Source organism: Rhinatrema bivittatum, chromosome 18 (genome assembly GCF_901001135.1).
Source record: "Rhinatrema bivittatum chromosome 18, aRhiBiv1.1, whole genome shotgun sequence".
NCBI classification, from domain to species: domain Eukaryota; kingdom Metazoa; phylum Chordata; class Amphibia; order Gymnophiona; family Rhinatrematidae; genus Rhinatrema; species Rhinatrema bivittatum.
In genome coordinates, this window is record NC_042632.1 from 13,480,207 (window position 1) to 13,493,687 (window position 13,481).

The following is a 13,481-nucleotide window of genomic DNA, read 5'->3' on the forward strand; positions in this document are numbered from 1 at the left end:
CGCGGGAATGACGGCTACTACCTGGAGATAATACCCTTATTTAATAAACATACACACGGTTAATGCGACTCCAACATTGCTCTAAGCTTCAACGGGAAGAGGAAATGTGGAAAAAAAGGATTTGCATTCACAAAAAAGTGCGGCAGTAGCTTGCTTGTTACGGCGGTTACTACCCCCAAACCAAAAAGCCTGATACTTCACTTTCAATGCATATCCAACATAGCTCTCTGCTTCAACGGCAGGGGAGAAAGACTGATACTTCACGCATTTCCAGCATAGCTCTCTGCTTCAATGGCAGGGGGAATTAAGAAAAGAGGATCTATATACAGACAACAACCAACAAGGACTGAAATACACATAGTCTGGGTAAACAAATAAGCATGGGTGTAGCTTGCTTATTGCAGCGGTTACTATCCCTAACTAATTAGGCTAGATATTTCATTTAGATGCAGTTCCAACACTGCTCTCTATATTGATGGTGGGGGTGGAAGGGAAATAGAACCAATGGGTTGCTAAGAGCCAGGAGTAACAGATAAGTATGAGAAAAAAAAACTGTGAAACTTGCTGGGCAGACTGGATGGGCCGTTTGGTCTTCTTCTGCAATCATTTCTATGTTTCTATGATCTATTTGTTAAAATTTGTAACCTATCATTAGAATCATTCATTGTACTTGAAGACTGGAGGGTGGCCAATGTAATCCCAATATTTAAAAAGGTCTCCAGGGGCGATCCGGGTAACTATAGACCAGTGAGCCTGTCTTCAGTGCCGGGAAAAATAGTGGAAACTATTCTAAAGATAAAAATCGTAGAGCATATAGAAAGACATAGTTTAATGGAACACAGTCAACATGGATTTACCCAAGGGAAGCCATGCCTAACAAATCTGCTTCCTTTTTTTGAAGGGGTTAATAAATATATGGATAAAGGTGAACCAGTAGATGTAGTGTATTTGGATTTTCAGAAGGCATTTGACAAAGTCCCTCATGAAAGGTTTCTAAGAAAACTAAAAAGTCATGGGTAGGAGGCGATGTCGTTTCGTGGATTACAAACTGGTTAAAAGACAGGAAACAGAGAGTAGGATTAAATGGTCAATTTCCTCACTGGAAAAGGGTAAACAGTGGAGTGCCTCAGGGATCTGTACTTGGACCGGTGCTTTTCTATATATATATATATATATATGATCTGAAAAGGAATACGACGAGTGAGATAATCAAATTTGCGGACGATACAAAATTATACAAAGTAGTTAAATCACAAGCGGATTGTGATACATTACAGGAGGACCTTGCAAGACTGGAAGATTGGGCATCCAAATGGCAGATGAAATTTAATGTGGACCAAGTGCAAGGTGTTGCATATAGGGAAAAATAACCCTTGCTGTAATTACACGGTTAGTTTCCATATTAGGAGCTACCACCCAGGAAAAAGATCTAGGCATCATAGTGGATATACTTTAAATCATCGGCTCAGTGTGCTGCAGCAGTCAAAAAACCAAACAGAATGTTAGGAATTATTAGGAAGGGATATGGTTAATAAACGGAAAATGTCATAATGCCTCTGTATCGCTCCATGGTGAGACCACACCTTGAATACTGTGTACAATTCTGGTCGCCGCATCTCAAAACAGATATAGTTGTGATGGTGAAGGTACAGAGAAGGGGAACCAAAATGATAAAAGGGATGGAATAGCTCCCCTATGAGGAAAGGCTGAAGAGGTTAGGGCTGTTCAGCTTGGAGAAGAGACGGCTGAGGGGGGATATGATAGAAGATGTGAATCGGTTATTTACACCTTCGAATAATAGAAGCACTAGGGAACATTCCATGAAGTTAGCAAGTAGCACATTTAAGACTAAATCGGAGAAAATTATTTTTCAGTCAACACTCAATTAAGCTCTGGAATTTGTTGCCAGAGGATGTGGTTAGTGCAGTTAGTGCAGCTGTGTTTAAAAAGGTTTGGATAACTTCTTGGAGGAGAAGTCCATTAACAGCTATTAATCAAATTTACTTAGGGAATAACCACTGCTATTAATTGAATCAGTAGCATAGGATCTTCCTAGTGTTTGGGTAATTGCCAGGTTCTTGTGGCCTCATTTGGCCTCTGTTGGAAACAGGATGCTGGGCTTGATGGACCCTTGGTCTGACCCAGCATGGCAATTTCTTATGTTCTTTAACCTGACAAGGAGCATCCTCCTTTAAAACTCGCCTCTGGCGCACTCCATTTAAGCTCAATCAACTCTTGAATCACATCCTGGAGGGGAAAGAAACATGAAGCCTTGCAGAGGGTGACCAATATAGGATCCTTTTTCTGCACACCCAAAGAGACACTTCCAGCCTCTCCAAGCGTCTTCAGGATCTGAGAAACCTGACCCAGCAACTCATCTCTATGAAATAAACTGAGAAGAGTTTGATGTGGTTCTAAATCCAGGGAAATTTTCTCCATCCTCAAGAGGGGAGCAACTCAAATTATCAACAGTGTCGTCCAGACCTTGTGAGACTGGAAAATTGGGCATCCAAATGGCAGATGAAATTTAATGTGGATAAGTGCAAGGTGATGCATATAGGGAAAAATAACCCATGCTATAATTACACAATGTTGGGTTCCATATTAGGTGCTACAACCCAAGAAAGAGATCTAGGCGTCATCTAGTAGATAACACATTGAAATCGTCGGTTCAGTGTGCTGCGGCAGTCAAAAAGCAAACAGAATGTTGGGAATTATTAGAAAGGGAATGGTGAATAAAACGGAAAATGTCATAATGCCTCTGTATCGCTCCATGGTGAGACCGCACCTTGAATACTGTGTACAATTCTGGTCGCCGCATCTCAAAAAAGATATAATTGCGATGGAGAAGGTACAGAGAAGGGCTACCAAAATGATAAGAGGAATGGAACAGCTCCCCTATGAGGAAATAAAGAGGTTAGGACTTTTCAGCTTGGAGAAGATACAGCTGAGGGGGGGATATGATAGAGATGTTTAAATTATGAGAGGTCTAGAACGGGTAGATGTGAATCGGTTATTTACTCTTTCAGATAATAGAAAGACTAGGGGGCACTCCATAAAGTTAGCATGTGGCACATTTAAAATTAATCGGAGAAAGTTCTTTTTTACTCAATGCACAATTAAACTCTGGAATTTGTTGCCAGAGGACGTGGTTAGTGCAGTTAGTATAGCTGTGTTTAAAAAAGGATTGGATAAGTTCTTGGAGAAGTCCATTACCTGCTATTAAGTTAATTTAGAGAATAGCCACTGCCATTAGCAATGGTAACATGGAATAGACTTAGTTTTTGGGTACTTGCCAGGTTCTTATGGCCTGTATTGGCCACTGTTGGAAACAGGATGCTGGGCTTGATGGACCCTTGGTCTGACCCAGTATGGCATTTTCTTATGTTCTTATGTTGTGCCATGCTGACGTCACACACAAAAAAGCGCATAAAGGACTGTTGCTGCCTACCATGCAACCAGGGAAAGGAAGCCTGGAAACAGGGCCTAGCCAAAAAAGCTGCTCAACTGCCAAGCCTTCTAGAGATGTGAGTGGGGGTGCCAAGCTCAAACACAGAGGAGACCTGGTAGGAAAGAGGAGAGACTCACTGAAATTGCTCTCTGGAAAATAATTTTGTTTTACCTGAGCTCAGCCCTCCCTGGCTGCAAGCAGAAATGGGTCTCCGGCTACAGGGTGAAAGCCTTCACCACCAAGCCTCTCAGCCTGCAACTTTGTCCATGTCAGAACCAGGCTACCGGACTGAAGGCTCTCAACTGAGGGAGGGACCCACCGGTATCACCCTCAGGAGGCAAGCGATGCTATCCAAATCGCTCATCTCTTCAGAAACTGTCCTATGTTTTCTCTCTTTATTTTTATTTTTTTAATTTTACAGGCAATCCCCAGTAGGGAAATGCATGTCCACCATCTGCTGGAGACAGAGAATACAGGTGGGCTGATGTCGGGGCAAGGCTATATATCCGTAATGTCAGATTTTACTCCGTCTCCATCTGCTGGTAGAGGGGCACAACCCACTCTTGGGGATTCGTCTGCCCGAGTGCAGAGGAAACATTTGGGCATCCCTTTACTTGTAATATATTTAAGGCTTGGATTAAATTGTGGGAGAAGGGGCTAGGTACTTGCACCATCCTACTTCTGCTTCTGGGGCCAGTCACTATCACCCATTGCATTAGGTATCCACTTAACAGTCTACCACACTCAATAAAAAAGTCTACTCAATAAAAGTTTACTCAATAAAAAGTCTACTCACACTCAATAAAAAAGTCTACTCAATAAAAGTTTACTCAATAAAAAGTCTACTCAATAAAAGTCTACTCAATAAAAAAGTCTACTCAATAAAAAAGTCTACTCAATAAAAGTCTACTCAATAAAAAGTCTACTCAATAAAAAGTCTACTCAATAAAAAGTCTACTCAATAAAAAGTCTACTCAATATATAGACTTTTGCGTTTGAAAGCAAAAGTCTCTGGGGTAAAGACTCATCAAGCCTGCATGTAATTTGTTGTAAATCACCCCAATTTAAGATGCCTTAACAATATACGCAGTTACGAAGTCTGTCATTTTAATTTTCAGTAACTAGTATTTTGAAAATGTTTAGGATGTTATTTAAAGAAACCAAATCTATCACACAAGCTACTTTTGCGTTTTCTTTCCACTTCAAGCAGGTTGTTTTGGGACTCACCCAAGTTTTCCTCTAAATTATTTTTCCATGTGCCAGAAATGGCCTTTGATGTGCTCTGCCTAACCCACACGAGCTCCGTGCCAGCTTGCAAGGGAGCTGCACCCAGAGCATGTCTGGTATTCCATAACAGGAAGTGTGTCAGCATGATCCCTACCACACTGGGTAGGAAAGAAGAAAGCTGAAGCAGACAGGCATCAAATGGAAAACAACCTGGTACGTCCAAAGGTTACAAGCAGATCACGAATGGTCAGGCATCCTCACAGCATTCAATGTTTGAGCAAGAGTTCTCAATTTGAGAAGGGAGGATGCTGAAGGGTTTCAGATACCCTTAATTACTTGGTTCCAATCCGGGGCTTCTGTCTTACACCTGAGTGCACTATTAAACTGGGATAACAGGAACAGATGAATTACTGCTTCCTCTTCTCCTTCAGGAAAAAAAAAACACTTTTCCAGAGAGTCAATCACTCCCTCTTAAAATATTCCCAATGTCCTCAGGACTGGGATCTAAGGGAAGAGATAACTCTAAATCTCCTCTAATTTTTGCTCTCTTGGCTTGATTCACTGAAAGAAGTGGCAGAAAATCAGCCTGCACCTGGAGATCAGATATAGTAGGTTCCTCAACATCATTTTGTTTGTTTAATGCACAAATTGCCAGATATAAAAACTGGATGAATTCAGGTGAATTATATGAGGATGCATGATAAACTTAGTCTATATTGACTGCTCTTTGAGAGCCCGGCCGGGGAGATAGTGAGAGGGGAATCATTTATTGCATGTAACAGACTATGCCGCAGTTTGATCAGAACGAGCATTTTTCAAGATGGCAGCTGCGACTGGTTTTTAACGGTCAAGCTCGGGAGCCCTTCGTTTGTGGAAACAGTGAAAATCTGATTTCTAACCCTTGTGCCAGAGTCTTTGTACCAGCGCCAGTTTAGGATTAGGCACTGTTTTATGACGCTCGCTCGTTCCCTCGTCTCTGCACTAGCAGCCTGAGCTGCTGCCCTCTGCAGCCCATTTGTTTCCCGCAGGCAGCACAGCGCCAGGATTTCTCAGACCTCGAGCCTGAAGGGGCAACTGCGCACACACACTTCAAAATGCTTCAGAGAAGTTTTAGCAAATTTCATTTTCATTTTTAAAGGGGTTAAGGTTTGATGATCTAAGAGTCTTGCCTTATTAACATAAAAGCTCTGACTTTCAAAGTGTGTGTGTGTGTATATATATATATATATATATATATATATATCTCTAACAAGCTTTCTTCAAAGTGAAACAAAGGCAGCTTAACAAGTGAAAGAGGAAAGCTCAGAGATTCTTTTTTTTTTTTTTTTGCTTGTGATGAGTCTGGGATTTATGTCAGCCGGCTCTAACAAATTCTCTGCTGTGAGGTGGGAAGCATAGTTTTAAAAAGCTCACTCACTTCTCTGTGCCATAGGCAGGAGCATAGCCCACAAGCTGAAACTGTGGTATTTCTTATTAAAAAATTCTGCTACACCATCAGAAGGTTTTCCAGTGGCTGGAGGCAGAGAACATGAAATTACTTCTTATATGATAAAATTGGACAGATGGGCAGAGTAGATGGGCCATATGGTCTTTTTTCTGCCATCATGTGCCTATGTTTTCCTTGAATATTATAAGGGTGCCCACAACCAGTCCAGACCAAGGGTTATGAATGCCAACCAGCAGATGGACACAGAGATAAACATACTTTCCTGATGTCACTACTTATTTACCTCCTTGCTGAGTCTAGCCTGCCAGTATTTCTGTAACAAGCTAAGTGTGGACAAGCTTTACCACAATCAACAACTTAAACCACATTAACAGATGTCTTTTGTTTGTTTTCTTTCACTACTAGACTACCAGAAGAATCAGGAAGTAGAAAACGAAAGAGGTTCCCAAGTAAATACATCCACTGTTTCATTACTCCTCTCACTTGCCTGTTATGCAGAGTGTAAATAATACACTGATGATCCCAGAAGAATAGGGAGAGTCCTGGACTGCTTTGACTATATTTAAGGAGAGGAAATTATCAGGTAAGAAGTAATTTCGCCTCTCTCTTCATTCAATCAGACCAGTCCAGACCAACAGGATGCACCCGAGCAACTCCCTCATAGGGCAGGATGCTGCCCAAACCTCTCGTAAAACAGTCTGACATCTAGGCGGTAATGCTTAGAGAAAACATGCAAATACCAATGCACTGCTTTACATAACATTAAAAAACCAAATGTAACTGCCCACGAAGTTGCCAGAGTCCTCAGGAGTAAGTCTTTACTTGCTTCAGCAATGGCACACCAGAACCACATAAACTACTGTAATCACCTCCTTAATCCAATGAGCAATCGTAGCTCTAGAGGCTGCTTCAATTTGCAGAATAAATAGATGATCTGACTTTCTGAAGGCATTGGAGACCCCAAAATATCACAAAGGATATTTCTGCACATCTAAGGAAGAGAGAAATGCATAGGCCTCACAATCTTTCCCATTACCTTGGCCACTTGCCCCACTACCCAAGGCATAAATTCCAAGAGAGCCAGCTGAATTGCCCTGGGGTTCACTGTCCCTGAACAAACAGTTCCTGACAGTGCACTCCCCAGCCCAACAGACTGGCATCCAAAGACACTACAATCCAGACTGAAGCCATCAAGTCCACGCCTGTTCTAAGTGCTTGTAGTCCCTCCACCATTGCAAGATGAGACTCACCGACTGATCACACAATTTTTAAATTTTCTGGTCCATTAGACCAACACATCCTATCTTTGAATCGAACTGAGCTCCCAGATAATCCGTCTGAGATGGCTGCAGATGACTCTTGGGGAAATTGACAATGCAGCCCAACACCTGCAACAATTGAATCACCCACTGAGTGACCAATACTTACTTGACATGACTGTTATCAACCAATCATCCAGATAAGAATGAACCAAAATGCTACTGCCACAGTCATTACCTCGAAAAGATTCTTGGGCAGTTGCTAACCCGAAAGGCAGTTCCTGAAACTGAAAATGCTGACCTAGCAAAGCAAAGGAAGTGCTCTCCAGGTGATGTATTGTCCTCGCGCACTGAGGACAGGCTTCCCAAGGCTACTGCCCAGGAGGGAAGGGTTAGGTCGGCAGTCATAGTTGGTGATTCGATTATTAGGAATGTAGACAGCTGGGTGGCTGGTGGGCTTGAGGATTGCCTGGTAACATGCCTACCTGGTGCGAAGGTGGCTGACCTCACGCGTCACCTAGATAGGATTTTAGACAGTGCTGGGAAGGAGCCGGCTGTCGTGGTACATGTGGGCACCAACAACATAAGAAAATGTAGGAGGGAGGTTCTCGAAGCAAAATTTAGGATTTTAGGTAGGAAGCTGAAATCCAGAACCTCCAGGGTAGCATTCTCTGAAATGCTTCCTGTTCCACGTGCAGGTCCACAGAGACATAAGAAACATAAGAACAGGCAGAGCTCCAGAGTTTCAATGCGTGGAAGAGACGATGGTGCAGGGAAGAGGGAGTCAGCTTTGTAAGGAACTGGAGAAACTTTTGGGGAAAGGGGAGACTTTTACGAAAGGATGGGCTCTACCTTAACCAGGGTGGAACCAAGCTGCTGGCACTAACTTTCAAAAAGGAGATAGAGCAGCTTTTAAACTAGAACAAGGGGGAAAGCCGACAGTCACTCAGCAGTGCATGGTTCGGAGAAATGTATCCTTGAAGGATACTAATGAAACACGAGAGTTAGGGCATCCCAACATAGAAACATAGAAATGACGGCAGAAGAAGACCAAATGGCCCATCCAGTCTGTCCAGCAAGCTATGCACTTTTTTTTTTTTTTTTTTTTTAATTTCTCTCATACTTCTGTTACTCTTGGCTCTTAGTAACCTTTTGGTTCTATATCCCTTCCACCCGCACCATTAATGTAGAGAGCAGTGTTGGAACTGCATCCAAATGAATATCTACCATAGTTAGGGGTAGTAACCGCCGCAATAAGCAAGCTACACCCATGCCTTTGTTTACCCAGACTATGTAACTCAGTCCTTGTTGGTTATTGTCTGTATATAGATCCACCTTTCTACATTCCCCCTGCTGTTGAAGCAGAAAGCTATGCTGGATGTGTGTTGAAAGTGAAGTTTCAGACTTTCTCCCCTGCCGTAGAAGCAGAGAGCTATGTTGGATATGCGTGAAGTATCAGACTTCCTCCCCTGCCGTAGAAGCAGAGAGCTATGCTGGATATGCATTGAAAGTAAAGCATCTGGCTTATTTAGTTTGGGGTAGTAACCGCCGTAACAAGCAAGCTACTCCCCGCTTTTTGTGAATGCAAATCCTTTTTTTCCACACTTCCTCTTGCCATTGAACAGAGAGGTTACATTAAAAGCAAACATAGTCCATATCCTTATGTGTAAAAAAATCACCGAAGCTAATGATTTCCGAATTATCCCAAACAACTGAAAAGCAGGTTAATACAAACAAAAAACACACTTTGAAATGTCTGTATGCCAATGCCAGAAGTCTAAGAAGTAAGATGGGTGTTATAGCATCAAATGATGACATTGACATAATTGGCATCACAGAGACTTGGTGGAAGGAGGATAACCAATGGAACAGTGCTATATCAGGGTACAAATTATATCACAATGATAGGGAGGATCAACTTGGTGGAGGTGTGGCACTTTATGCCCGGGAGGGTATAGAGTCCAACAGGATAAAGATCATACAAGAGAGTAAATGCTCAGTAGAATCTATATGGGAGAAATCCCATGTGTGTTGGGTAAGAGTATAGTGATAGGAGTATCCTACCGTCCACCTGGACAAAATGGTCAGACAGATGATGAAATGCTAAGAGAAATCAGGAAAGCTAACCAATTTGGCAGTGCAATAATAATGGGAGATTTCAATTAACCCAATATTGACTGGGTAAATGTAACATCAGAACTTGCGAGAGACATAAATTTCCTGGATGTAATAAATGATTGCTTCATGGAGCAATTGGTTCAGGAACCTACACGAGAGGGAGCTATTTTAGATTTAATTCTTAGTGGAACGCAGGATTTGGTGAGAGAGGGGTAACGGTGGTGGGGCCACTTGGCAACAGTTATCATAACATGATCAAATCTAAACTAATAACTGGAAGGGGGACAATAAGTAAATCTGCAGCTCTAATACTAAACTTTCAAAAGGGAAACTGATAAAATGAGGTAAATAGAAAAAAACAAAGGTGCAGCTGCAAAGGTTAAAAGTGTTCAACAGGCTTGGACATTGTTTAAAAATACAATCCTAGAAGCACAGTCCATATGTATTCCACACATTAAGAAAGGTGGAAAGAAGACAAACCGATTACCATCATATCATGGTGAGATGAAAGAGGCTATTTTAGCCAAAAAAAAATCCTTCAAAAATTGGAAGAAGGATCCATCTGAAGAAAATAGGATAAAACATAAGCATTGTCAAGTTAAGTGTAAAACATTGATAAGACAGGCGAAGAGAGAATCTGAAATGAAGTTGGCCATAAAGGCAAAAACTCATAATAAAAACTTTTTTAAATATATCCAAAGCAAGAAACCTGTGAGGGAGTCGGTTGGACAATTAGATGATCGAGGGGTTAAAGGGCTCTTAAGGAAGATAAGGCCATTGCAGAAAGACTAAATGAATTCTTTGCCTCCGTGTTTACTGAGGATGTTGGGGAGATACCAGTTCCGGAGATGGTTTTCAGGGGTGATGAGTCAGACGAACTGAACGAAATCACTGTGAACCTGGAAGATGTAGTAGGCCAGATTCACAAACTAAAGAGTAGCAAATCACCTGGACCAGATGGTATGCATCCTAGGGTACTGAAGGAACTCAAAAATAAAATTTCTCATCTATTAGTACCTTCCTTCCCCCTCCCCCCCCATTAGCAAACCTCCCTCCCCATGCGCTAGTTTCGCTCTAATACTGCATACTGCTACTGTTCCTAGTTATGTTATCCAAGTTGTTCACTCCCTTGTTCATTGTAAGACATATGTTGTCATTGTTTTCTACTTGTTATAATGTAAACCGGAGTGATAAGTAATTTTGTTACCTGAACTTCGGTATAAAAAAAGTTATAAATAAATAATAAATAAATAGTAAAAATTTGTCACCTATAATTAAAATCATCCATTGTACCTGAAGACTGGAGAGTGGCCAATGTAACCCCAATATTTAAAAAAGGCTCCGGGGCGATCCGGGTAACTATAGACCAGTGAGCCTGACTTCAGTGCCAGGAAAAATACTGGAAACTATTCTCAAGATCAAAATCGTAGAGCATATAGAAAGACATGATTTAATGGGACACAGTCAACATGGATTTACCCAAGGGAAGTCTTGCCTAACAAATCTGCTTCATTTTTTTGAAGGGGTTAATAAACATGTGGATAAAGGTGAACCAGTAGATGTATTGTGTTTGGATTTTCAGAAGGTGTTTGACAAAGTCCCTCATGAGAGGTTTCTACGAAAACTAAAAAGTCATGGGATAGGAGGCGATGGCCTTTCGTGGATTACAAACTGGTTAAAAGAGAGGAAACAGAGAGTAGGATTAAATGGTCAATTTTCTCAGTGGAAAAGGGTAAACAGTGAAGTGCCTCAAGGATCTGTACTTGGACCGGTGCTTTTCAATATATATATATATATATATATATATATATATATATACCGTATTTTTCGCTCCATAAGACGCACTTTTTTTCCCCCAAGGTGGGGGGAAAATGTATGTGCGGCTTATGGAGCGAATATAAAAAAAAAACCCAAACAAAAATCTAACAAACCCCCCCCCCGACTCCCCCAAGACCTGCCGACTTAATTTACTGAACCCCCCACCCTCCTGACTTCCCCAAGACCTGCCGACTTAATTTCCTACAACCCCCCACCCTCCTGACCCCCCCAAGACCTGCCAAACGTCCCTGGTGGTCCAGCGGGGGTCCAGGAGCGGTCCGGGAACGATCTCCTGGTCGTGGGCCGTCGGCTGCCAGTAAACAAAATGGCGCTGACGGCCCTTTGCCCTCACTATGTCACTGAGACCGACCAATAGCAGCGGTCGGTCTCAGTAACATAGTGAGGGCATAGGGCCGTCGGCGCCATTTTGTTACTGGCAGCCGACGGCCCTATGCCCTCACTATGTCACTGAGACCGACCAATAGCAGCGGTCGGTCTCAGTGACATAGTGAGGGCATAGGGCCGTCGGCTGCCAGTAAACAAAATGGCGCCGATGGCCCACGCCCAGGAGATCGTTCCCGGACCGCTCCTGGACCCCCGCTGGACCACCAGGGACGTTTGGCAGGTCTTGGGGGGGTCAGGAGGGTGGGGGGTTGCAGGAAATTAAGTCGGCAGGTCTTGGGGGGGGGTCAGGAGGGTGGGGGGGTTGCAGGAAATTAAGTCGGCAGGTCTTGGGGGAGTCAGGAGGGTGGGGGGTTGTAGTAAATTAAGTCGGCAGGTCTTTGGGGGTCAGGGGGGTGGGGGTTGTTAATTTAAAGGGTTGGGATGGGGGGGGGTTTGGGGGGGAGGGGTTCCCAGAGAAAGAAATGTTTTCTGATCTGGGGAGTGGACCGAAATGGCCCTCCCCAGACCAGAAAACAAAATGGGGAGAAAAAAAAAAGCTATGCACTCCCCTAATTTGCTCCATAAGACGCCCAGACGCAGAGCCGGTTTAGCACAATTTTTTTTTTTTTATTTTCCCCCTCTGAATCCTAGGTGCGTCTTATGGTCAGGTGCGTCTTATGGAGCGAAAAATACGGTAAATGATCTGGAAAGGAATACAACGAGTGAGGTTATCAAATTTGCAGATGATATAAAATTATTCAAAGTAGTTAAATCACAAGCGGATTGTAATACATTACAGGAGAACTTTGCACCACTGGAAGATTGGGCATCCAAATGTCAGATGAAATTTAATGTGGACAAGTGCAAGGTGTTGCATATAGAGAAAAATAACCCTTGCTGTAGTTACACGATATTAGGTTCCATATTAGGAGCTACCACCCAGGAAAAAGATCTAGGCATCACAGTGAATAATACTTTAAAATAGTCGGCTCAGTGTGCTGCAGCAGTCAAAAAAGCAAACAATGTTAGGAATTATTAGGAACGGAATGGTTAATAAAACAGAAAATGTCATAATGCCTCTGTATCGCTCCATGGTGAGACCACACCTTGAATACTGTGTACAATTCTGGTCGCCGCATCTCAAAAAAGATATAGTTGCGATGGAGAAGGTACAGAGAAGGGCAACCAAAATGATAAAGGTGATGGAACAGCTCCCCTATGAGGAAAGGCTGAAGAGGTTAGGGCTTTTCAGCTTGGAGAGACGGCTGAGGGGAGATATGATAGAGGTCTTTAAGATCATGAGAGGTCGTGAACGAATAGATGTGAAACGGTTATTTGCACTTTCGCATAATACGAGGACTAGGGGGCATTCCATGAAGTTAGCAAGTAGCACATTAATTGGAGAAAATTATTTTTCAGTCAACGCACAATTAAGCTCTGGAATTTGTTGCTAGAGGATGTGGTTAGTGCAGTTAGTGTAGCTGGGTTCAAAAAAGGTTTGGATAAGTTCTTGGAGGAGAAGTCCATTAACTGCTATTAATCAAGTTTACTTAGGGAATAGCCACTGCTATTAATTGCATCAGTAGCATGGGATCTTCTTGGTGTTTGGGTAATTGCCAGGTTCTTGTGGCCTGGTTTGGCCTCTCTTGGAAACAGGATGCTGGGCTTGATGGACCCTTGGGGTCTGACCCAGCATGGCAATTTCTTATTTTCTTATGAGCTGAGAGAGTAGTTTCTTGTGGTCTAACACCTTTCATGCGCTCTCTACTGGAGGGTG